Here is a 22,395-nt window from a genome sequence, read left to right on the forward strand (position 1 = left end):
AACTGCAGCAAATCTGCGTGCTGAGTGGAGAATTTTCCACTTTGCCAGCAAAAAATGTGAAACAGAGAATCCTGCCTTATACTTGGGATTTCACTGCCTGAGTCAAAGACACATGGAAAAGCTCCCATCCTCTTTGGATCCAGAGTTTGCATTTATTTTATAAGGAGAGGAGTCATATCCAGTTATTTAACAAAATATTTTGGGCTCAGGATGATCTTGCAGAGGACCCCCATGTAGGTCAAGGAATTACTGGAGCACAGAAAGGGGTTTTTAGGTGTAAGGAAGACATTGAGCAACCTGATACAGTGAGTGCTGAGGGGTCTGTGGAACTCAAATATCTAAACAACTGCTTAAACCAATTGAAACTGCAGTTGAACCCAAAAAGCTTAAAGTCCTTTTGGATTTTAAACTCCCCTAGAGCTGACAGCTGAACATGTGTGCTGTGGCTTAGGAGACGCGAACCTAGTTCTAAATGTGGACTTGTATTTCCAGCGCTTCACTCCAGGCTGGTAACTTCCCACCGTGATTCATTTTGTGGTTTGTTTTAATTTTTTCCTTAAATTCTCTTTTTCCCCCCCATCCCTATTAATGAATCTTTACAGAAATTAAAAAAAAAAAACCACAACAGTTTCTTCTTTTAATGCAAATCAACCAAGAGATTTGAATGGATTGCTGCTTTTGATGGTAGGCTAGGTAGTTGTAAGGACCAGTTGCTAAACTCCCTAATGAGATAAAGGGGGGATTTTATATATATACATATTAGGAAAAATTTCTTCACTGAAAGGTTGGTCAGGTACTGAAACAGGCTGCCCAGGGAAATGGCGGAATTACGAACACTGGCAGTGTTCAAAAGGTGTGTGGATGTGACACTTGGGGACATGGTTTCATGGTGAACACGGTGGTGCTGGGTTAACAGTTGGACTCAATGATCTTAGAGGTCTTTTCCAACCTAAGTGTTTCTAATATATACATATACACATTACAGAGAGAAGAGCTATTGTACCCATTTCAGGTTTGTTTGGAGCCTTCTCTGAGTTGTTTCTTTATTAAGCAGTGACTCAAACAGTGGTAGGAGTAAGTGACATGCACTTTGACTCTCGATGGGCAAAACATTTATCTTAGGACTACATACTTTCAACTAGATTCACTGTATTTCTAAAACACCCAGAGCGGGATTGAACACAGAGCACAAAGCAGAGTGGGAGTGTGTTATTTAGGAGGAAATTGTCAAGCTATTTGCTGCTGCCATATTGATGAGGCTTCTTGGACAGGTAACATTAGGATAGCATGATAGAAAATGAAAACTCTCTTATCTGATGCTTGGAGAACTAGGTGTGAAATTCCTAAGAATTCATCTAGAGGAAAGCAAAAGGCTGCTGCCAGGAAGCAGGTGTTGCACCCAGTTCTTAAACTATGTAGCAGATTTGTAAGGTCATGGGCATTATTAGGAGGTGGTGGAAAGCTGTGTGCTTTTGATTCCCCTTATCAAAAGGGATTTGGGTTTATTGCAGAAGTTCTGACAGCTCAGTGGTATTCCCTGACTTATTGTGCCTACTGCAAAAGGTCAGTCCATTCCAGTTCAGGCAAAGGCTTTGTAGCCAGAGTCCTCCTGACAATAAACTATAAATGTTTTGTCTATCAGAAGGTGATGATAGCTTGGTATTGCATAGTTTTCCTGTGCTGCTGGAAATCTTTTTTTTATATAGACTCCTCTGTCTCCAGGATTTATCAGCCTGGCAGCAATTATAAACAACACCCCATGGATTTGGGACTTCCTCTGAATATTTTCAGAGAAATGTTAAGATGCATTGGGTTTTCTCGCTCATTATTCTGAGCTTGTGAGAAAAAAAGTGGCCATGGATTTAAAACTGAAATCTCCCTCCACCATTAAAAGTGAAGGATGTTCCCCCAGGGGTGACCCCATGGAATAGACACCCATCTCAGCAGGGCTGCTGCATGCAGCTCTCTAGCAGAGAAGTGCCCACATTCTCTGCTGGAGAGAAGCCTGGGACACCAGAGAGGGGACCCTCACACCCATCACTTCTGCCTGCCCAACTTCTTCACTGACTTTTCTTTGGCAGCAATAGGGAGGGGTAAATCTTCGATTTCCATAGCCTTAGTCTATTTACATATGCAAGACTGAAGGCTGTAAATATGGAGTCTGTTAATTGAACTAGTGCTGGAGCTTTGTTTAGACACTGTCATCAGTGTATCAGTAGCTCTAGCAGCTAATGAAAGGATATTTGCATTGTGTGGGAGTGAGAAATTCCAGCTGTTAATATCCTGCAGCCTGTGCAAAATACTCATATGGTTCAAACGGTGTTTTCCAAGGGGCTTGAGGAGAGAGTGGGAAGTGTGCAGAGTTGCCACCCGAGGTGACGGTGTCACGGAACCAGTGTACCATAATGATGATTGCATTATGCAACAGGCTTAAAGTACTCTAACAAAAGCCATTACTAGGTAAAATCATGCCAACGTTAAGTGCTTTGCTAGCACCAAAGCATCAAATGCATGAAATTCATGATACTCCAAAGAGGTGAACAGGTTCAGGTGTTGATCTTGGTTGTGGAGAAGAGCTAAAGAGCAAGGTTATATTCACACTCATTGCCCTAACCAGTGACATAGGAGAGGAGATGGGGATTAATTCTCCCTTCTGCTTAGTTGCAAATCTCTGTGTATGGGTTCACTGACACATGGTGCTGGACTATCAAGAGGAGGATACCCTGTTCTCACTTCCATCTTAATTCCTTAAATTTCTAGGAGGCATGGGTCTAACTCCTTTCTGAGTTAGAAGGGAGTTGAACCTAAGTCCTCATGTGTCTCGAATCAATGTCTAAAGTGGAAGGCCACCATGTTAAAGGCTGCAGAAGAATTTCTATGTCTTTCAGGAGTTAGCCTGGGACTGTGAAACTCCTCAAACAAGCAGAAGGGAACATTCCTAGAGCCCTCCTCCAGTGCTAAAGTTTGGGATTGGGAAAGGATTTTGGAGACCACCTACGTTGTTCATATTTTCTGTAGGATCACTCTGGCAGCTCCATAGTGTACTGGTAGGGGGCCTGGATGTCTTGAGGGGTGTTTTGAATCACATTTTACACATATGGCCTTGTGTTATGCCTATGTAGGCTGTTGCTGGAAGGGGTGATCCAGTGCTTCTTTTGCCTCAGTCCCAGATTCAAGCTCATCGCTTTTTGCCTCAAATCTCACTCCTGTACAACCGCAGGCAAACCAGCACAGCTTGCTAACCTGATGTCAGGAGGTTTCTGGGGCATGTGTGAAAACAGTAGTTTTCAAGAAGTGAGCCTGGGCAGACTTGAAATGAAGTAGCACTGGTTGCCAGATCACAAAATCCAAAATAATATGGTGGGAACACCTCACTGCAGGCAGCCAGGATTACAGAGAAATTCAGGACTGACCTTTCTGGCAGTGTCCTGCTGTGGTGCTGGATGAGGAGTGGCAGCAAATGCCAGCCTCAGCAGTGCCCTTTACCCACTAGTTTCAAGTGGTTCAAAAGTTGGAGCATGGAGCACATAAATGCAAGCACAGTCCAGTCATAGCCATGCAGTTTCTGACCGCATAAAGTGCAAATTTTCCCATGTGTGATGGTAAGTGTCTTCAATTCATCTTGCAGGAAGTATTTTCAAGATCTGGCTCTGATATAGTGGAGGGCTTTCTGCTGCATCTAAAGGGCATGATTTCAATGAACTGGATATTGGTGAGTGTGCTTATGGATTTCTAAGAATTCCTTCCCTGTGTTTGTGGAGAATGATTATTCTTCCCTCTCTCTACTTAAATTCTATTTTTCTTTCCATCTGCTTCTGTTTCTAGTTTAGACAAAATAATACAATTTTTTTTGCTTAACACTTTTCTCAAAAGGTAGAAAATAAAATGCTCCAGTCCTTCATAAAGGATTTTTTTCTGCTGTCCTTCCCCCAGCCCATTCAGTTGTGAGTGGAATGGCATATGTTGTCAGATACCCAGCAAAAGGAGAAGTACATAACCCAGAACCTAATAAAACAACAAATCCAGTGTGCCCTCCTGGTCTGCAATCCTTCAACAGACTCCCTTCATTAAACATAAAGCCATGTGTTTCTTAAAACAGATCACATCCCTGGTGCCACAGTGTGGTATGTGTTGCTCTCACTGTATTTCATGAGGTTTTTTTAATTTATAGCAGCACTGTTTTTATTCTTACAAGGATTTTTGAAGAAGTACCCCCGCCTCCAAAAAAAAAAAAGGAGGCAATACTGATATCTGTGAAAGCTGTAAACTATTTAAAATTGATCTAAACAGCCGTGCTTGCCACTGACCTTGACAGCTGAGCTTTATTTCTGGCAGTGTCCACAGCTATGCCTTACTTCTTCAGGCATTTTAGTTGCCCAGATAAAAATCCCAGTTAAGTCTGGTGGCTCTGGTGGTGTTGTTCTGGATTTACACTGCGGTACCCATGAACAGAATTTAGCTATGGGCTTCCTGCATGTTCCTGCTGCCCAGACTGTGTTTCCATGACACAAGCAGTGATGGAGCACCCAGGAGGATTGACGAGTCACAGAAACCTATTTGCATTCTGCCAGCTTGCTGCAGGCCCGGTGCTTCAGATTCACTGCTGTTTTAAAGCGAAGTCTAAGGAGGTTATGGCCATATGCCTTTAGCTGGCATTCAGGCTTTGGGTAACTAATAGCACTGGTGAGTAGAGGACACCAATGGAGTTTCTTTATATTTGATTAAAGAATGAATTGTTGCAAACATGGGGAGAAAACTGAGCTCTCTTGTAGAACAGGTTTGTACCTTGCCATTGGGATATTTTTAACAATATAAAAAGCTCTTTAGAAAAAAGTGTGATGGATTATATGTACTAAAATTGCTTTTTTAAAATTCTATTTTAAGGTAAAAACACCATATACAGCTGCACATGTAATTCAGGGAGGGATGGGAGGTAAAATACACTGTACTTCATTAGAAATGTTGCTTTTCATTTACAAGCACATGCTTCATTTTTACTAACTGAACTCTATCTGGTTTTCTATGTACAGCTCTCCTAATAGTATCTCAGTAGGCCAAAATTTCTGCTGAATTAAATGATGGCAGTCAGATTGCTTCAAACGATGTCTTGGTCTTTTGCACAAATGGAGCATTTGTCCCGCTGTTACAAAAATATCTGGAGTGTTTATTAATCTAATAAATTTTTGAACAAGGAAACCCCCACATAAATGAAAAGAGTTGCTAATTAACCACAGAGCTGAAAAGTTAAAGTAGTTACTGCAGACCAAGGCTCAGTTATGCTGACATGAGCGTGAAGTAATTTTACTGAAGTCTGAGCTGTTACCTCAGATTTTCCCCTCTGTCTACAATCAGAATTTGGTTCAGTCTGCCTAATTATCTTTTATCTGGGCTTAGTTTCAGCTCAGTGACACTTCTCCACCTTGCAACCAATCCTTTGGCTTTTGTGAAAGTCTTTTTTGTTAAGAACAGTGCCATTTTGGTTTCCATTTAAAAAGAATTAAAGATCCAATTATGCAAATTAATTTTAAAAGCTTTATCGCCAGACTTCTGGGAGAAAGGTTGTTGCACAAAGCTTGCAACAGACTTAAAACAAGGGTTCTTTGGCTTTGAAATGCATCCTGGCGTGACACCAGCCTCTGCCTCCTGTCATGCAGCTGGCAGCTGAGTGGGAGACTTTGGGCACTTCAGGGACCTGACCTGGAGGGGCCCTGTGGGTCTGCCACACCAAAGTAGGGCACCCCTATTCTCCGGGAAAAAAAGGTTGGGCTTGACTCATGACAGTGGAGTGGAGAGTGACAGAGGAAGGCAGAGGGCTGTATTGGGGTGTGATACAGGAGCCCCTAGAGCCCCCAGGCACATGGGGGTGACTGCTGGGCTGTATGTTTCGGCTGTGAGACTCAGAGGTTGAACCTCTGCCCTCTTCTCCTAAGGATTTAAGAAGAGCCACTGAGACGAAGCAATTACTTTGGAACAGGGTGGAATTTAGCTCAGGAAAAGCATGTTCAATCACAAGCCTAAGTTATTTAGGCTTTAGAAATTATCTACTGCAAATATTAGGGCAAGACAGAGAAGAGCAGGAACAAGCTAAAATAATATTTGCAAGTACCCTGTGCTCGTTGTGATGAACAGGGTTACCTACCCTTCTGTCTGAAAGGGGAAAATGGTCACGTGGAAATGCAAAGCTCAGAAACTGGCTGGAAAGAAAGCACGGGAGATGTGAAAGTTCTACCCTTCTTTACACTCCCCTGGTGTGTATCCGGCTTCATCCTAACAGTACGTAAAAGCTGCTCAGGTAGCAGTAGAGTTGCTTCTCACTTGTTCTAGCAGGGTGTGGAAAATCATAGGTTACAGAGAACAAACAGACATTGGCATTAAGCATCCATATCATGGAAACTACAAAAATATCACCACGCTGCTGCTGAAGCAAGGAAACCAAAGGTGGGCAGGCCCAGCTGTGGGTGGCACACTAGGGATGTGTGGCCCCTTGCAGAGCCTCAGAGGAGCTGGTGGGCCTCCCTGGGCTGAGCATGCAAATGAGCTTACTTGGAGAGAGTTGAGCTCCAAGTGGGAATGAAACTTTGGGGAGTTCAAGTGTCTTCTATACTTAGCCTGGCAGAGAGAGAGGGGTGCGATGCCTCTGTGGTGCCAGAAACAGGAGTGGCATCAACCAAAATATATTCTTTGTGTCTGCAGAAAGGCTTCGCTGCACTGCGGCTCGCTGTGATCTCAGCAGTCAACAGGGGGCTCACTGTCTCGCATTTGGTGTTCCTATCACACAATCATCAGGCAACTATTGCTTAGCTTTTGGAAACAAGCCTGAGCTGGTCAGGGCGATGGTTACCTGCAGCAGTTCAATAAAGGACTAATATGTTGAGCTGCACAAGGGTGGAGAGAGTGATCCTGGCCCGTGTGACGAGGACCACACTGGCAAAATCTTCGCTGCTCTCCCCACCTGCACATTAACAAGCCAATGGTCAGCAAGTGCTAAAGGAAGACTGACTTACAGAGAGGACTATAAAAAAAAAAGACTTGTGGAATTGTTCTGTTCACAGAAATTTTCCCTTGTAGGATAAATTAAAAGGTAAAAAAAGCAACAGGATTTGACAAATTTGCTCCTGAGAGAACATAGCACTGGAAATGCTTCTCAAAAATGGGATAGCTCTTACTCTTCCTTCTCTGGATGTTGAGTGGGGTAAACCTATGGAGTTGCTCTGGTTATTTTATATAGATGTGAGTGAGAAGATGCTGAGGTCACTACAATATTATGTGTGTTTGAGGTAAGCTAAAGATTTTAGAATGGAAAGTACCTTCCCCTCAGTTTTGCCTTTTTGATTCTGTCAATTGCTATAAGGGACTGCAAAGAAAAAAAGAAAAATAGGTATTTACACAGACTTGTAACACTCAGCAGAAAACATTTAGCAGCATTTTCAGAAAGAATGACAATGTCATATCAATATGTTGTCTTACATACACTAGCATGCTCTGCAGACCACTGTTTCAATAGACAACTACAACTGTTGTAGTAATTGTCCTCAAGACCCTACAGCATAAGACAATGTCATAATGTTTGAACAAGAAGGCGCTCAGGAACACCTCTGTTGTGATCACTGAATGCAATACTCCAAGGGAAAACCTATCCAGCCATAGTGCTGCCAGAAAGTTTGAGGTAGAACTAGTATGAATATTTTTAAATTGTTTCTCCTCCTTTTGAAAAGGAAAAGAGGAGCTTGAAGAAAGTGAGGGATGTTGAGGGGAGAATAGGAAGCTTTACATGAATAATTTTCCTTCATCAGTCTAGTGCCAATGCCACAGAGGCTGTTGCCTCAATGAACGTCCTCACTGGATCCCTGATAAAGTTGTTTAATATATTCAGTATTCTGCTTAGCTGGCTGAAGACATGATGGGAGGGTAGGGTCTCTGATGAGCTGCAGTGTCTCCAATTGACAGCAGCTCTGCCTGGGTCTGGAGGCAGCAGTCATGACCCCAGGGGCCTGAGTGCAAAGGCAGCATTACTCTATGGCTTGTGTTATTTACACTCCTGAAGATGTTAAATGTCTTTCCAGTTTTTCATTCAGAGGACTCAGAAATTGGTCTGATCATAATTATATTCCAGCATGAATTAGCAATCAAGACATAAGAATTTACAGTGTTACAAGGTAAATGAAAAAGTCTCTTATTTGCAAATCCCTGCTCCTGTTGGTCAAGCTCATGCAGAATTCCCTTTACAACTGGTGGTAAGTAGCTCCCAATGTGGTTCCAGTACCATCCAGAAGTCATGAATCAGACTCCAGTTCACTAGCCACTCCCTTGGGACAGCTTGCTAAATATTTCTTACCATGAAACAACTGAATTGCCTAAAGCAGGAATCAACACTCTGTGAATTTTGGCCTGTACAGAGCTGAAACTTCAGGCAGTGAAGAGAAGAGAAGAGAATATCCAAGACACCCCATGGAGATCTGGGCTTTCTCAGAGTTGAGGGAGGCCAAAAACTGAAGCTAAAAAAGTTAAGAAGAAGCCATTTGATTCACCTGAAATTTCTTGCTCTTGTCCTTGTTCTGACTTCACTGAAGTTAATGATAGCCAGAGCACCAGGCCAGTCAGCATCCATTTTGCTGAATACAAAATGAATGAGCAGAGAGAAGAGCATCCGGGCAAACTGAAGTGGAACACCAGAAGCCCAGAAAACGAAGAGCTGATCCAGCACAGAGAGAGTCAAGTTTCTTCTGAACATTGTTGGCACGAGCCAGTAAGGGCTTCAAACAGATGAGAGCTTTCATTCTCTTGCTTTCCTTTTGGGATATACTGTAGATGAGCAAATCAGTCATTCATCAGTGCTTCCACTTCTGGTGTTGATGGCTTTTGTTGGTTTTTTGGCGAAGTTGGGTTTTGGTTTTCTTTTTTTTCTTTTCCTTTTGCATTTCTGCCCAAACAGCTCAACTGCTAAAACAAACTCCAGCACAGTGTGTTCAGAAGTGGTTTGAATATGCTGAAGATCAAAGGGAGATGCTGCCAAGTGTTTGATGTACACTTGTTTTTAATTCAAGGTTAAAGAAACAGCGAAACCAAGGATGTACAGAATGGCCCCTATTGAGAATGCATCTGGGAGGTGAAGGGAGAGACATTCTTCCCTAGAACCCCATAAAAGTATGCACATATGCTTCTCCCTATTGTTAATCCCTTTTGCTGATGGGATGTGGAGGAGATTTTTTACAGTGGTGCAAAATGGAAATCTATTGCAGGAGGAAAGAGTGCTGCAATCCCAGAGGGACTCTTATGTTCAAAACAAAATACAACAATGGAGTTAATTAGCATTGCATGGTTCATAAAATCCCCTCGAGGGGATCTTTCTCTGTTCTAAATCATCACTTGTATGTGAGATGGAAAAGCTCCCACTGAGCAGGCCCCTTCCACAAACTTTTAATAGATATTACCACGGTTTTTCATCATTTGCCATTGGCTTTGAGAAAGGTAACAGCTGAGCCAGGGCTATTCAGCTGCATTAACCAGCTGCATGTTAATATAGAAATACTATCCTGCTCCTCCCTTCTGCCTGCAAACCACCCTGGCCCCCCACAGCAAGTTAACCCCTTCCTGCCACGTATTTCTCTGCCACTGTGACACAGGCAGGGGGGATAGTACAGGTTGACAATTAAGCAAGGGAGGACCTCACTATGAATATTTGAACTTGTGGGCAGATGAAGTTACCCAAACCAGATCTTCGACCCACTGTGTCCACACCCATTTGAAGGGACAGACCTTGCTCCAGAGGACTTACATCCCAGTGCCAGGGAGGAGGGCAAAAGGCCAAGAGGAAGGAGCTGATCCCAGGAACCCCACAGAAATTAAACCCATGCCTCCCACCTAACACACTCGTTATTACTCTCAGAGCCTGTTGGCTCAAGATTCCAGCAAGCCCAGCTATATCCTCACTGAAATGCCTTGAACCCACACAGCACAATTTCCAGTGGGTGTGAGCGTTGGAGACAGTCTGCTCTGCTCTCTCATAGTGCACTGTGCGTGAGGATCAATGCTTCTCTGCTGGTTTGACTGGCCTCCAGTCATCCTCCCGCTCTGTTTTGTATCATGCCAAAACTGATCAGTACCTGCACATCCTTCAACCATTTGCAATCATGTTGGCCAGATGGCCAAGTCTGTGTTTCAGTGCCAGCTTGCACTCAAATGCAGTTCACTCACAACTGCAAACTGCTGGAATCAGCAGCAAAGCTCTACTGTGGACATGACTGCACTGCCTGATGGACTGCCCCAGTGCTGATCCTGCATCTCCCTGTCTCCTAGGGAGAGCCAGGAAGCCCTGAAGAAATACTGCAATACAGCAATTGTTGCAAAAAGATATGGCTAATGAATTGTTGGAGCAGGAACATGTCAGGGCACCTTGTAACTCTCAATCAAAAGCTTGGAGCTGAAGTGCTTTGTAAAGAAAGAAATCAGATTCTGGCAGGGTTTGTGCTGCCAAATTCTGATGGGTGAGAGAGGGTTTTGTCATGGATCATTCCTACTCAACCATGTTTTACTGTGATTGCCCCAGGTTAGTCAAGCCTACTGAAAACTTTGGGACTCGCATGATGCCTGGTAAGACCTAACCATAAAATTCTAGTATACCAGGGGGAAGCTAGGAGGTAAGCCCCTTTCTTCTTCTATTTCAGCATTGGATGTGTTTACTGCTTTCTATCTTAGCAACTAAGTGTATTGCCCTTCTCCCCTCAGCTGGCCAGGGTCTTAGGGAACTGTCTCAATGGCTGGGCCCCAAGAGCATCTCTGCTTGCAAGCAAAGATTCCCCTGTAACACAGGAGAGAAAGATGCATGGAGGGGACAGACTGTCAGTCCAGGGCAAGGGTCCTCAGTAGAAAGTGTCTATCCCTCTTTACATTTTACTAGCATTTTAATTGAACAGTGGTGAGACTGATGTGAAAAGGAAGGTGAAGAATGGTGTTCTATTCAAACAAGCCATAGGCTAACAGAAACCATCTTCCTCCAGCTGTGGCTAAACTATCACCCACCCCAAATCTTCTCCCCTTCCTGACTCTCACCTGGCACACCACAGTGGCGCATCACCATCTTCCCCTTTCACACACTGACCGTGAGTGACCAACCTAGGGCAAGAGGAAATTGTTAAGCTCATAAGCACATCAATGCCTTGGGAATCTTCTGTTGGCTTCCCACTGTCATGCCACCACTGCTGGACCTGCTTTTCACCCTTTCCTTCCTCTGTGCCCATTATGTTACTGCCCCACTTTTCCCACTGCAGTAACCTGCACATTTTGGCCAACCACCGCTGTCCCACCCTTGGCACACCCAGTTGAAAAGTGTCACCATGGTGACAAAGTCCTTGAATGCTGGGTGCCATTTAGATTTGTTACTCTTTTACTTTGGCTGAGAGACTGCTCTGAGATCACAACCTTGTGGTTCTCGTAGCACTCATGACATAACATTTCATGACTTTGCAGATGTAGTCAAAGCTCTTTATAGTATGTCCCCAAGCTTTTTATCATGGCACATGAGGAGATATTTCACAGTATTCTATTTAGGCACTGCAGCTGGCCCAGAGCCTAGGCATTTGAACAGTAAACTCCTTTTAGGACTCATGTGAATGTGCACAGAGATAGTGAGGCAAGAAACAGGGGATATAATTAACCACTAAAATTCTTCACAGTCATTGCAAAATGCCAACAGACTGTTCATCTTTACAGAGAATATAAAGTGGAATTTAAGCACAGGTCTCTGTTCCCGTTCTACCAGCCTTAATCTCAGATATCAGGGGCAGAGGCAGTTTCCTGAATCTTTCTGTGTGCTCTTTCTTCCTTCTTTGGAAATCTGTTGTAGAGTAGCTTATGATGCACAGCCTGCCCTAGTGCAGACCAGCAAAGCCTTTAGAAGATGTGATTTGCCTTACTGAAACTCAGACTAGTTTCTAGGAACAATTTGTGAAAGTGTCTGAAATCTTAGGGACCTGCTGCACAGACAACATACTGCTGTATGTTAGAGTGGAACTGCAACACATTGCAGCCATCCCACAACGATGTTACATGCAGGATTCCTTGTTCCTTGTTAATGCATTTTCCCAGTTCACTGTAACCCAGATTGTTCACTCAGGGAGCTTTTCACACCCACTCTTCCTGTGGTACAGTTTCCATGGGAGGAAATATGGGGAAACCCACAGTGCAGGAAAGCCTGAAGTGACTACCTCCACTTCTGGGTTTGCTTTGTCATAGAATAAGCCTGGAATAAATGGTAAAAGAGAAATCTGAAGCTAAAGGCCTGCATCAAGAGCTGCTAGGAATCTGTACAGGGCTAGTCCCATGAAACACACCAAGATGCTAAAAGGTTCAGATAGGTCCCTAACCACTTTGAATTACTCCCAGAGGAAAGTTAAAGCTCTACTGTTTTAAATTCTTAAAACTGTCAACTGGGAAATTCCCTGTAGAAAGCAGGCCTGCATTGACTAGTCCTCCAGTGTCTTTCCCACCTTCAGCTCCTATGATTTATGTGCTCATAAATTCCTTTGTGTTCCATACTTACCTGGAAGATTCAACTATGGCTGGCATCCAAGAACACCATAGTGGAGCTGCATTAGGCTGTTTCCTATTGTCTCTTCCCTACCTGAATTTGGATCCAAGAGCAGATACAGACCAGATGTAACGTGTCCTCTTCAGACTGGAAGGCCACGTTTTCCCATAGGGACATCCATCTGGTTCAATTCTGCCAGGTGATGGTTGAGACACGAAATGCCCTGTCCTTGTCAGCTGCTACCAGAATGTCTTCCCTTGCTGCACCTTCCTCAGGCCCAATCCTGCTCCTGTCTCCAATCCTGCTCTATTTCATTTAAAGGTGACTGCATCGGTAGAAACAGAACCAGTCTGAAGCAGAACTGGTCTGAACTCAGAACCATTTCCCTACAGCCAAAGGCTTTGTGGAATATTTACTTCACATCATTTTTCAGGATGAAGTTTTATTTCAAAATAGCATATAAAGGAATTGTTTGTTAGTGTAACTCTGTTCCATGTTAGTGTACCCAAAGCTCTTCTTTGCCGTGTATACAGCAATGTATTTGCATATCAGAAGATTTCACATAGCTTCTCAAGTTACTGTACCTGCCTAGCTGCTTACAATTGCCGGAGTAACATTGGGGGGGAAAAGCTTTTACAAATGCTTCACCAGACAAATCACATTTTTAAGCAGAAGCAGAACAATTCTCTAAAAAAGATGTTTTCCATGAGGGCAGAATCAGTACACTTAGCTACAATACTGGAGTGTCAGATGTTTATTGAGTCAGCAAAGGAGGTATAAAAAGAACTGGCAGGGCTCTGCAAATCACTTTGATTTTTAGTAGTGACTCTACTACAGTAAACAGTAAATAATGTAAATAGCAAAGGTGTTCTCATTCACAGAGAAATGAAATGGGAAGTCAAAATCCTTTTTTTTCTTTGTGATAAGAAATCTTTTGAAACTCTCTGATGCCATTTCTTGTTCCATCAGTATCACATTAACTTGATATGTTGCTGTTAAACAGCCGCACTTAAATACATCAAATGGATTAATGCTGGCATTTTATCAGGTATAGTTTCTGTTTCTGTAAGACATCTCTAGACATATAGAAACTACTTAAAATGAGAAAGGAAGTTTCTCCTCTTCGCTGGTTCAGAGAACTGTGAGTAACTGGCTGATATTTCTTGAACATCCCGATTAGTGCCAGGCTGGTCACAGCTATGACAGGGCAGATAAGTTAAGTGGGCTTTGAAAATCTCTCTAAGTGACACGAGTTAGCGCAGCTTCGAAGTGCTCTGAGCTGTGTGACACAGCAAGCAGAGACACAATGAGGAAGAGCCTATAGACACATCCAAGCTAGTTGCAGTTTTGCCAGACATAACTCAACTGAAGCTGAGGTATGAACTCAGCGAGCTGTTTTGCACTGGCTTCGCTTATCTGGTATTGCTGTATGTAAATCCTCAGGCTGAAGGAAGAGGAAGGAAAGTAGTTGCTCTCAAGAGAGAATAATTTCATCACTGATAAAGAAAAGCACTAAAAGGAGTGAGTCACTGGGCTCCATTTACAGGGCAGTAAATAAATACAGTGCAGTCACTTGTTACTTACTATTTTAGTACCAAAAGTAAGAATGAAAAGTCTTCTCTGTCCCAGTTCCATTGCTGGTTTCTCCCTTGAGCATCCAGCAGTTCAGTTCATCCATCCAGTATCTCTGTGAGGATGAGCCACTTCACAGGCCGGCAGGTAGGCTTCCCTTCCCTTCCTACTGTGCTGGGATTCATATGATTCCTACCTTAAATATATGACTCTGTTCAAATAACCTTCAGCTCATGGGCCAGGGCCTTCCTCCCCCTGCTCTCTAGGAACGTCACTAAATCACTGCCAGCCCTGGCATGAAGCCTGGCTCCAATTGTGTCATCTTGGTCTTGTGTCACAAGCCACTCGGGCCAAGGCAAGGTCAGGGGCTTTCTGATGAAACAGGAAAGGTTTCTCCAAAAGGAAAACTGAACCCAAGAAAAGGAGATCTTTCTATCTTCAGATGGATTTTCAGCACCCTGTCTCCTTGTGCGGGACAGTTAGCAATTTCCTCCCCTCTCAGCTGCTGCTGACACATGGCTGGATGGCTTCCAGCCTCCTCTGTGCACATTGTTCTGTGAGTGTTTGTCTTAGCAAAGTGCAGAGCCAGCCGCACCTTGCAATTAATAAATATGTGTCAACACTCAGTGCAAGCCCAATTATTATCATTACCCCAGAATTAGAGGGCTGGCACAGCCAATGAGCCACCCGAGGGCCTGATCCTGTCAGGTGCTCAGCACTCTTCATTTCTACTGGCAGCAAGCAAAGGTGGAAGCCAGGAGGGAATTATAGGACTCAGCTGTCCAAGGGGTGATTCTTTATTTAGCCTCAAATTCTAGAAGAGCTTATTCCTGTCAAGAGAGAGGAGCAAAGAAAAATTAATAGCTAGGGGCCATCCCCTCAACGGCTGTGAAATAATGCCACTCACTTAACAGAAATGGATCATTGCTTATCTACCTCAGCTCAGAATCTGGTGCTGGTAAACATGAAATTGATACTATAAAAGGAAATTAATAACAGTGAAAGCTAACCTAAAAGGTGAATGCAGATGCAAGGATTCCTATGCCAGTTACAGTGCAGCTGTGTGGGGCTTGAATTGAATTTCTAACCCATCTTGACCCTGACAGGTCAGAGAACTCCCCATTTTATGCTTGGAGCAGTGCCCCCCTGGAGCCAGGGTCACAGCAACATACCTGTGGAGGGAGGATTTGAATCCTCAGACCTGATTATGATTTGCACTAATGCCTCTTTTCACTGTAAGTGCTGTGACATTTACATAACAGTCTGAGCACTGGTAGAACAATATAGAAACCATGGAGGGTGATCTTGAAAGGAGGTTAGTTTCCTGAAAAGGCAGACAGGATATATTTTTGAGATATCTCCACTCTAAAAATAGTTTTTCAGGCTAAGTCCTCAGGTCTTCTTGATTTCAAGAGTTCAGCATTACTTTTGCACCAATACTTTGCAGAATTTGTAGAAGTGCCCAACTAGTCTTCAGGTATGTTTGTAATTTCAGAAATCCTGCCACCCGTGCAAGCAGAGGGTTAGGCTGTCCAGCGGGATTTGGCTGCATCTTAAGGAACAGATGGTTCTCATCCAAGCTGCTGTGTCAGAAGGCTTGAGGATTGGGTTGGAAGGTTGGAAATGAGCAGGGCCTTGACAGAGAGTAGTAGCCTGGAGTACTGTCAGGTGTAGATGCTTCCATAGGGAAAGGTGCTTGCTGCCATTTACTCTTTTCCAAATCTGTTGGTCAAAGCACCCTTGCATCATTTAGAGCAAGAGAAGAGCTGGAGTGAGTACTGGTGCACTGACTTGAATGGAGAGCAACCTAAGAAATACACAAGGATTTCTGAAACAGCTGCCTCGAAGGAGGCCTGCTGCCAAAACCCAGCACAGCCCTGGGCCTGGCGACTGTCACTTGCATATTACAGAAGTGTCAGCTCCTCCAAGAACTGCTATTAGTAGAGCAGTGGTTACCCCTACTTCCTTTGCCCCTTCTAATGTATACTGCAGACACTGCTGTAATATCCACGCCCATTGCTGCACAATAAACACCAAAAGAGGTGAACTGTGCCCTGTAGTGAGTTAAAGTGAAGCGTGTTTAGGTGCAGCAGGCAATGCTGAAGGGTTATACTGTGGTTAGACAGAGGGACTCTGTTGAATCATGTACTGCTGCAATCCTTACAAAACAGTTTCTAGAGCTCAGTCCTGCCTGAGGAGCACCAGACCCCTCTGCCAGCCATGGACCTGATGCTTTACCTCCATTCATATCTCCAGCTTGTTTAATATTGCTTTGAGAAAGTTAATCCAAGAGTTTGACTCACCATGGATAATTATTATTACTATCATCTATCTTGATTATTGTGGAAATCAGCTCCCACATTAGACAGTGTTACTTCATCTCTTCATTTTCCACTGTCACATACATAACTAAGCATCAGTGGTCCCTTCTATGTAATAATACCAAGAAATGGCTTTTCCTAGGTAAACTCACAGTGAAAAATGTCATCATGGTCCAGAACTATTTAAAGTAATGGGTCCGCAGTTTCCCAGCCCCATACCACTGTTAGAAAAGGCTTCTGAGCTCCATCAAGCTAATCCAGAGGCAGTGAAAGATTCTGAATGATGTAAAATTTTGATTTCTTATGTAATCAAAGCCAACATCTTCTGTGAAAGCCATAGAAGACTATCTTGTATTTTTATAACACCTGTTTGCATTTCAACAAAGCAACCTAAGCATGAATCATGTGTGGTTGTATCAGACCTCCTGAGAAAGGCTGCAGATAAGTGACTTCCTGGAGAGGCTGGGTGCTGCCATGCCTGTCTGTGTCCTTGTGCTCAGGAGAGCAGAGCCCTCACTGAGCCTTGGGGTTGTCACTGCCACCATGCATACTGTATAGCACTGTTTAGCCCTCATCATCTACATCCTCTACAACCCACAGGTTGCCCATAAACTACTAAAAAAGCAATTTTGCTATTTTCCTATCAATTTTTTTCCCTGGAAGGTCTCTTCTTATGACACTTTACCAAAAACCACAGCCCAGACTTGTTTATGGTTGAACTGCTGCACCACCAATACTGCTTCTTGCTGCTTATAGTACCACCTATTCTTCTTTTAAACTTCTCCAGACAAAAGGGATCCCTTTTTTTCTTCTTTTTTTCTTTTATTTTCTGTTCATACATTACCTGGTGGAGTTATATTCTGTAGTAGAGTGGGTTTGGTGTGCAAGTTCTGTGATAATGAAATAGCATTACTATTTTTAAGAGGGAGCTTCTTTTCCATTCTGTGGTAAGGCAACAAGAGCAGCCACAGCTGTGAGTTTCAAGTCTCTATGCTAAGTTGCTTGTGGCTGAAGTTAGTTGGTTTGTTACTTGTGTCCTTTAATGGGAAGAAGAGTTTCCCCCCAAACTGTGTTGGCAGGCACAGCCAAAATTCTCCATGGTGCCTTCCTGCTTCTGGATCACCAGCAAGAAATTAGGTTCCTTCTGAAAACAGGAGAAGGGGATGCAGCCTTACAGGGGATGCAGAAAGCAGGTCTGCTGCAAATACTGCATGGCTGTTTTTTGGTCACTACCACATCACCTGATACAGAGACAGTGTTTCTACCTGGGAAGTGCATCCATCTCAGCACTGCTTTCTGGGACTTTCCCTGACTGCCTTGGTGTGCTCTCCTTGCATTTGGAGAGCCTTTTCTGCAGTGGGTCCCAGAGCCACTGGCTTTAAGACCTTGTTTGTGCATTTTGACCACAGGAGCTCATTAAATGAGCTGATTAAAGCCTAAATCCTCAAAGGTGTTTAGGGACCTAAATCGGGTTAAGCCTATTTGATCCCTGTGGGGTTATGTACCCCCATGTTTTTAAGGAGCTGGGTGTAGTGTTCTGGTTTGGGGAGAGGAGGAAGAGGGGGCAAGGAACAAGAGTTATTTTCCTGCAAAATGTGCATAAAAGGACTGAATAGTGGAAAAAAAGAACATTAGACCCTGAATTAGAGATCTGAAGGCTATAGAACTTATAAAAGAATAAATAGTGGAAGTAAAATTAATGTTTCCCACATTTCTTCCAGCTTCTCAAAATATACTGGGGCAAACCACACATTTTCCAATACTGACATGCCTTTTTCATCTTATTTGTTTCTTTTCCTCACTGCTAGTGTGCCACTGACCATCAGCCCCTTCAGGCAAGGACTGTGCTCTCCTTCATGTCTGCGAAGTGTTTGGCAGACCTTGGGCAATAAGAACACTCCTTTCAAAACCTACCAGGTAGTGAACGGATTTATGCTGTCCTGAAGCCCCACACAATAGAAAGAGCACAGTGTGTTGATTCTTTGGTATTTATTATTGGTCTTATGTGCAGGTGAGCTGGTTTCAGTTCTTTTTCCTGATGACTGCTGGGCTCCAGCTTCAGTTGTAATAGGCCCTGATGAATATCTGAATTTTAGGGGGACTGCTGTGGCTGTGCCTGGGCATGGCTCCTACCTCAGAGCCATTTCATCATGAGGGAACCAGGCTACTTCCCAGGCACAATCACATGTTGGAAAACCACTTCTCTGCCAAGAAGGAGCTGAGCTAATGATGGTAGTGGTTTGTCCTGGGGACCCTGTTGCTACAGCTCAGAGGGCTGGGGGTGCTGGTTGCTGAGGGATGCAGAGTGGAGTGGGGTTGTCCTCACTCACCTGCATGGCTCTCTGCAACTGCTCTGACAAAGCTCAGTGGTGAAGAGGCTGCTTATTATATACCCCTGGCAGACATAAATATGTGCCAATGCTTATCTTTTATGAAAACAAGTGAACAGAGATGTCTGCTGCTGCAGTCTCTGAGTGTGCGTGAAGTCTGCAAGTAGAAAAAACAGCTCCCAGATCTCTGCAAAAACATTTCCTCCTTTTGCCAGGCCACGTCCGGCCAAAAATGGCTTCTCACCCTTCACTGTGAGAAGGCAAGGCAGTGCCCACAGAGCCCATTGAAACAGAGCTGGAGGAAAGGCTGATTAAGACATGAGCAAGGAAACTCTGCTCACGAGGCAATCCCTTCAAGGGTGCTGGTGGGATGTCTACCTATGAACCCTGCAGCAGCAGCCGCCTTCCCCAGACCTCCGGAGACACTGGGAGAATTTCCTCTTCAGCTATTTTCAGGCAGCATCTGTGTCTTTCACCAGCCATGGATGCCACAAGGCATGGTGCCAAAATATCAGCAGCTTGGCAGCTTCTCTACATGGACTCAAGAAATATATTCTGGATTAGCTGTACCATCTGCCTCTCACAGGTGTTCATCTGGGACAACGGGGGAGGAGAAGGGCACCTGAGGGCACCAGCATTGAACAGAAAGTGTTTTATAGGGCAATACACATTGTAGCAGCTGGTGCTGATGGAGGAGGAATAAGGAGGAAGAACAGATACTAATTCTTACCTTGGAGAGATTAATAAAGTTTACTGCCTAGTTTCACTAAATCTGGGCAAAACTAAGTCCTTGCCCCTTGGTCTGCTGCAGGGGTCCAGGGGAGGTTCAGGGTAAGAATCTCCAGGGTTATGTACTAGAGAGGGCTAAGCAAATTTCTGGATAAGTTTGGAGAAGAGCTATGTGGTGTGTGCCTTGTTTTTGGGTAAGTGGAAGTTTGCGCCAAGCATCCACTGGCCACGGGCTTGGGATTTTTGTCAGCTATGGCAAAATAACCGCTGTCTCTCAGCAGACACCACAAAGGTCTCATCCTCTTTTACTTGTTCATGGTTAATCATTAATATTTTCCTGGAAGTGGAACTCTACCGGTTCTCACAGAACTACAAAGCCACATTTATAAACAAAGATCTCATTTGTGAGAAGATGAAACCTTCATGGCAGTGAATGGTTTGCTTTCCACTGCACTACAGAAACACCGTTTCCTGCCCCTCCCATGAAAAGAATTTGTGGCAGCAGTCTCCGCACAGGCTGCACACCTACAGAAACCACGGGCTGCCCACACCTGCAGCACCAGCACCTGTCGCCTGCCTCACCTCTGGGGACAGCTGCGGGTCAGCAGGAGCTGGAGCTGTTACACCTGCAAGGCTCCATATACCACCCATCAAAGAAGGGTAAATGGCCTACCTTAAAACTTTTTTTTAATCTATTGCAAGGAATGGATTCTCACTGAAGCAGGAGGTTATTTCTGCTGTTTGGAGATAAGCTGTTATTAGGACAAACACTAGGTAGACCTGGCCCACATCTTGCCTGGTGCATGTTCCTGCTGTCATTCTTGCTTGGAGAAGTCATGAAAGAAATGGGGAAAGCCATCACCACTTCTTTCTCTGCCTTCTGAACTGTTGGTCCGAAACCTCCTTTAAAACCTGCAGAAGGTGCAGAGATGGCTGAGCTTCCACAGTGGCACCTCCATTCCACTGTCTTCAGAACTGTTCATGGGAACGGAGCAACTTTGCAGCAGCTACTCTTCAAGACATAAGGCTGTGCAAATCATGAAAGAATGGCACAGAGAGGAAGAAAAATAAACACACTGTCAGCTCCTCATCTGCAAGCTGTTGCTACAAAAAAGGCAGTGCAGAGCTGGTGTAAGGAAAGAGATTGTTCTTTCATGTGGTTTCCAGATAACCACCGATAACATATAGGATTGCAGCTGACCTTGTGATACCATATTGCTGCTTATATTTTCTTTTAAAGTACAGAAAGCTGTATTGCCTAATGCAAACAAGACTGGCAGTGGAGAAACAAGCTCACAGCACCTCCGGTAGCAAGGCTGATGACTACAATATCACCTTTCAGCCACTGCTCTCCTGTTCTGTCCATCATCATCTGGATCATATACTGTCTATCATTTGACTGTAAAATATTCCCCTTCATCATTAGACACATGGTTTCCTGATCCCCTGGACTGAACCACTGGGCTTTCTTTTCCTTCATCTGTGGAGCTACATATAGTATGTTGCAACACTCCTGCTACCACACAGCTTCTCAGGAGGTGTACAAGGCCCACCTTTTTGGTGGGTCCTTACCACCACACTTCAGGCCTAATTGCAAGTTAGAGCTTCTCCATCAGTGGCACTGTGAAGAAACCAGTCTTGATGCAAGCAATTTTAATTGGATACTTATGGGAATAAAGACAAGTAATAAGAAAAAAAGGAAGCTTTGCTCTTTCCAACTAGACCAGGAAAACCTTGACCGAGCTCAGGAAGGCTCACAGTGTACTCTTGGTACATCAACTATCTATATTGCATAGAGTTCCAACAAGTTCTGGTTTTATTCAGCATGCTAAATAGCACTAGTGTTTATTTCCTCATGTGAATTTTCTATTTCTATCACTACTTTTTTGTTCTCAGCCACAGAATAAAAATACATCAGATCGTAATGGCTGTTTGTTGGGTATGTAGAAAGTGGGGAAATTGAGACTCAGAAAAAGAATTGCAAAGACTTGTAGATAGGACAGAACAAAAGATATTGTCAGTTGCCTCATATGTCTCATACTGTTCATATGTCTTATGATGTGTATACAGTTTAATAAAGGCTTTAATATCCTTGGGCACCTTGTAATTTTTAATGCTAACTTTTTGTGTCACTTATGTTTAGGATGAAGGCAAGAGAAAGAGAGAGAGAGAGAGAGAGCAAACATCATATTAGTCCTTGTGAAAAGTGCTGGCAAGTACTTAATACATATCTGTTTCAAGCAGTGCAGAGACAGAAAAATCCATCCAAACACGTACTGAGAGGACCTACAGAAAACTTCTTGCCATTGGGAAGAGAGAGCTACTTAAAGGCTACCATGGTCTTGCCTGCTTTGGATGCTGGAAGGGGTCCTAGTGTAATGTAGGATAGTCTGTTTCAGTCGCAGCATGGGCCTGGGCTAGCTACTGCAAGCATCCCAAGACCACCCAAGCCACAGTCCTGTCAGACTCCCCAGACATTTGTAACAATACCTTATGACCTCAGACATTTTATGGTAAGCTGTGTCTGATCTTTAGGAGCACCTGTAAGTTCAACTCCTACAGAGCTGACTTCCACAAAATTTTTATGAATATGTTTTATATAGGAGATTTGCCCTGTATTATGTTTGAATGTGTATCAGACAATAAATTGCATAGCTGCTGTGCTGGTCATTAGCTGATGTCTCCCCAGGGTTCCAGGGTAACCACATGATGTACAGACTGGTTGGGCAGGTTTCAATCCCAGAGGGAAAAAAAAGAAAGTGATGACACAAGGCTCAATTAATAATGAATTGGAGGACCAAAATATAATAATTGCCAGTCAACAGATGTTGTGGAAAAGAGGTCAAACAAACTGAACGTTTTATAACTATGTAGTTATTTTTACCAGCTGATATGTTTAACATACTGCTTCATGCCA

The 22,395-nt window shown here is 43.8% G+C and overlaps 1 long non-coding RNA gene across 1 annotated transcript; it reads left to right on the forward strand.

Annotated features, from left to right (window-relative positions):
- The first annotated feature begins 4,580 nt into the window (after positions 1–4,580).
- Positions 4,581–19,402, forward strand: LOC113963890. Its single transcript, XR_003532998.1, has 3 exons — positions 4,581–4,683; positions 10,547–10,637; positions 18,965–19,402. It is a non-coding gene; the product is annotated as an uncharacterized LOC113963890 (long non-coding RNA).
- The last annotated feature ends 2,993 nt before the right edge of the window (positions 19,403–22,395 follow it).

Source organism: Neopelma chrysocephalum, unplaced genomic scaffold (genome assembly GCF_003984885.1).
Source record: "Neopelma chrysocephalum unplaced genomic scaffold, ASM398488v2 Primary Assembly neopelma1_26, whole genome shotgun sequence".
Lineage (NCBI taxonomy): Eukaryota > Metazoa > Chordata > Aves > Passeriformes > Pipridae > Neopelma > Neopelma chrysocephalum.